Below are 4,803 nucleotides of genomic sequence, written 5' to 3'. Positions count from 1 at the left end.
CTTCTTCTTGATTTTTTTTTTTTTTTTTCCATAAGGAAAATGTTTTATTTCAATCAGTTTTGAACTCCTGTAGTAGCTGATAAATTTGAGAAACTGTAGACAATGAGCATATTCAACAGTTAGCCTGCTCGGTAAAAAACTGATTTATTCCCAGCTGAAGTCAATGGAAGAAGTAACCGTCAACATCATCAGTGGAAGTTTGTTGGAAGTCCTGAGCCCTATGTAAAGCTCGAGGTGAGGCATTGGGGGGGTGGGGGGACCCAAGCAGAGTTCATATTTCTGTAATTACTACCAGCGCATGGACCTCCAGAGGGGGAAGAAAATCACCATTTTTCTTGTGTTTCCATCACTCTGTGTGAAGAAGGTATGACACATTTCTCAGAGTCATTATGGTGGCTTTCAGATTAGAAATATAAGAACTATCTAAGCTGAATTTGGAAATCTAGTATAAATGGTCAAGTCACCAAAAAAAGGTGATTAAGAAGGGAAGAGGGTTTTGAGAAAGGTTCTTTGAACTTTTTATGATGTTAAGCAGTTACTGCATTGAATATAAAAAGTCTTTGTTAGTATCATTGCCCTACTTTCTTCAAATAACCATTTGCTGTCAAAACCAAAGAAAGCAGGGTCTGACATGCTTTGATACTTCTAAAATGGACTTGAGTAGAGATTGCTTAAATCCTGGTTTATAAAAAAGTCCTTTGTAGTTGTTTCTTAGTTTTCTTCTGTAATTTTTTTATTATATATCTGAGTTTATTTGTTTGCATTTGACAGTGAAATTTCCCCCCCCCCCCCTCCCTTTTTCTCTCCAATTTCTTCAGTGAAGTGCCTGGTCCCTCGTAAATCCACAGAGGAAGAGGGGAACTGATTTTCTTGCCTGCCGTGTATTTAGGGGTATCAGTGCAGGGAGGGGAGATACTAAAGGGAAGGCTGAATTTTTTCCACAGTTCTGCATTTTAGACGGTGCTGTTTTGGATTACAGACATGCTTTCTTGTTAGTTTCCTTTTGCAGATCGGTTTTGATGAAGGCCTCAGTGCATGCAATGACAAACAGTAACTGGGACAACTGTCTTCTTCAGACAACCTTATTCAATACTGTGTTACCTGTGTGGGACATACTCTTGAATAACTTTATTTTGGGGGGAAGACATCAATATAAATCTAATGTGCTTGTTATCTGCTCTCCCTACAGTTGCTTCTGCAAATAGTGGTGGTAGTCAGTGCTGAACCTGGCTGGCCACAAAGGGAGAGCAGCTAGCACCAAGGGAAAACAAGAGCTTTGCAAATGAGAAACTGGGAATTGTTACCCCGTATTTGTCTTCAGCTTTCCAGAAGCTGAACCTTCCTATGGTGCAAATTAAATAGTAGCTCTCTTCGTGGCCTTTATTCAAATAATTGTTCTATCCTTGAGTGAAGGAGGGCACCATATTCCACATTGGAAAGAAGATTAACTTGGTCTTTTCTGAGGTAGGAGTTAAAGGTACTCCTTGAACCGCTGGAATGGACAAGAACAAAACAGATGATGTAGATGGTGACCTCTAGGCAGACTGGCAGACAGAGGCTTTAACACTGTCTTGCAATTCTATGAAATGGCATATATTTTTATTTATGTATTCTTTTTTTTTCTTTTTTTCCTTTTTTTTTTTCTTTTTTTTTTTTTTTTTGCTGTGGTTTCCAGAGGCATGCTGTAAATGATTTATCCACTGTACTGGTCCCCTGTGCTGGCAGAGCTGTAGCATAGTGCACTGACTGGGAAGCCTTAAGTTCTAGGCTGGCCTTGGACTCTTGACTCCAGATCCTCAGGAGGAGGGGTGAGTTAATGGAAGGGATTTACTTGTGTGTTTGAATGGTGCAATACAGCGTTACCTCTCCTTCCCAACCTAGTTCTCTAAAAGCTGTGTAAGGCATAAGAAGTTACCTCTCTCCTGGTTTTTGGAAAGCTGCTGATAGGGAGGAAATAACCTAGTTTGAACGTTTTCTTTCTTTACACTACTTCAAACCAGTCACAAATGCCTAGTAAATTCAAAGGATGCTGGATTAACTCTAAGCCTTCATTTGATGCTGCAACCTGTAGTTTGCCATGATAGGGGCTGGCAGAAAGGCCTTTCTCCTGAATGAAGTTTGTTGCAAAACCAAGCTTTATTAAGAAGCAGTGGAAGAAGAGCCATGGAAAAGCTGCTGGTGGTCTGTCAGTCTATTGTAAGTCCAGCTGTTTTTTTAATACTTCTAGTTTCTTTTAACATCTCTGGCTGCATTTGGAAAGGAGGAGCAGCCTTCAAATGTTTATGGTTTGCAGAAAACTTTAAATGCAAAAGTAATGTTTTAAGCAAAACACAGTAAATTTTTTTCCTGGGGTAGTCTCTTGGGCAGCTAAATCTTGTTTCTAGCTTGCTGGACTCTTGTCTGTAAGTTTTAACTAAGAAGCAGGTAGGATTGGAGGGGGGGATTGTTTGTTTGTTTTAGACTTTTAAGTGGCATGTGAGCAGGGAAGAAATGTATCAACTGGCATTCTGTTAATGATCTTTTCCAAATGCATTTGTGTCTTCGTGGCAAATAGTACAAGTAGTAGATTAAGATACAAGGTCTCTGCCATTTCTTAATTCTTGCCAAGGGTGGAAACAAATGCCTGATTCATAGCTAAGGGAAGCTGCACAAAGATCTTAGATTTTGCCCGTGGAAACAGATAGTAGGAAAAGTGGGCGAAGACAGATTATTTTTTTAGCCTGGTAAACCCCAAACAGTTTTCAGAAATAGCAAATTAAAGTCAGTGATGATAGCAGAAGTCTGTAAAAAACAAACCCACGACCGTCCACCAAACTAGTGCATCCCAATGCATGATAAAACTGTTTCTTTAGTGCAAAGGGCAAGAGAAATTGCATGAGACAGGTTTTTACGTGGTACTTGACGTAATACTTTGTTGGTTTATTACTTTCTCAGAACATTACAGAAAGGTAAAGGGAGCAAAATCATTCTCAGATAGAATTCAGTCCTCTTCTGCTTGCTGCACAGAGTTAAGCGCAAACAGCCTATGTGCCACCACTGTGGGAGTAAAAAGCAGCCATAAAATTGATTTTACTTGACTCCTCTGCCTCTGTCTAGCATGAAGGAGAGGGAGGTGCAGGTTATGGTTGTTAGACCACCCTTTCTGTTAGCTGTTTCCAGCCAATATGGATGTATTCCTGATTGCAACTAATTTGAGCAAAATAATGCAACTGCAGACTGTTACATTCTGTCTTGGACTAAAATCCTGAGTCTCCATATTTAGTATTAGTTTCTGGGTATTGTTTTGCGATCCCACCTCTTCTTGGGCTGTCTTGTTGCTTGCAGTGAGAAGGCTGATTACCATATGTTAGCAGTTCTAGGCTCTGGTGAAATGAGTGAAGGTGCTGTAATAACTCCCGTGAAGCTGTACAGCAACTGGGAGTGCAGAGGAAATAAAACCTGTATTGGAGCTGCTTTGAGGGAAACAGCATTCCCTTTTTCACTAGGCTGACTGGATTATTTTCAGTTTACAGACAGGAAAGAACACATACAAAGTAATGTTTTCAATTCTTAATCAAATACAGCTTTCCTTTAAGAAACTGCTTTTGGGGAGAAGCTTTAGCCAGAACCTAAGCAACACTGACATTGTATCAGTCAGTGGGATACCACCCCCTTTCATTTCCTTACAAACTTGGGATGAATGTTGAAACAAAATTAACAGTTTAGGAGTGCTGGTAGCTGTGAAGAATGTGAAAAGCCCTGTAACAGCTGTCTGATAAAGAAATGGTAGGGATGATCCTCACATCGGTACTCACATTGGGCTGGACAGTTCATCTCCTGTCAGATATGAAAAAACAGAAATTAAAGGTAAATGCCAAATAATTAGATGAGAGAAGGTCTCATGCAGTATGTACCTGAAAGATGGGTATTTAGAAATGCTTAATTAGTGGTAAAAACCAAAGTCCATTAGCAAAGGAGTATCAGTCACTGCTTTTTCTCCTAAGAACTGAAGGCTTAATGCAACTAAACCCATTTATTACGGTGTTTTCCAGGTACTCTTTAAACTTTATGTTCTCTGCCAGTTAGTTTCGCAACTTATATTGCTTTACCAAGCCTATGAGAGAGGTTCAAAACCAGTGTATCCTGATTGTGTCTATAGCTATATCATCCAAGACAGGATTACAAAAGTAATTTGCACTTGTATTTAATTTATTTAGTGCAATGAATTCATGCAGTTAATTTAGTTTGGCCAGGGGACAAAAAGTCCCACATCTGCATTTGCTACAGTACTTTTACAATTCACATTTGATCTATCTGGCATTTGATATAACATACATGTGTGAACAGCCTGCTTCAAGCTGGCTACAATGTCTACAGAAGAGAGATCATCCAAGATGCTAAATGACCTGTAGTTATTTCTTGGAGAGTTGAATTTGTGTTTCAGAACTTAAGAAAGGCTTACAGGTTGAAAGTTTATTTCGGGTTTGTAAAACGAAAACCTCTGCTTTATAAGGTTAGTGTCCTAGACCAAAGCATTGAATACATACTCTAGTTCTTCCAGATCCCTTCTCCTAGTTCACTACCTACATTCACAGTGTGTTCAGCTACAGCTGTCTTCATTCTGTATTAAGCTTGCCAGATTTCTTCCAGACTACATCAAAAGCTTTTGGTGTTGAAAGCTTTGGATGCAGAGGGGAAAACAATTAAAAGGGTCTCAGATTCGGGGCAGTAACAGTTAAACCCACCACATGCTCAGCAAGCACAATTTTAGGATAAGCATCAAGTTTGCTGAAACAAGCTCATTCTCTTTGCTAGCTTTTGGTT

Source organism: Falco cherrug, chromosome 13 (genome assembly GCF_023634085.1).
Source record: "Falco cherrug isolate bFalChe1 chromosome 13, bFalChe1.pri, whole genome shotgun sequence".
NCBI lineage: Eukaryota > Metazoa > Chordata > Aves > Falconiformes > Falconidae > Falco > Falco cherrug.
The sequence above is the reverse complement of the archived record's forward strand: the minus strand, read 5'-3'. Positions refer to the sequence as shown.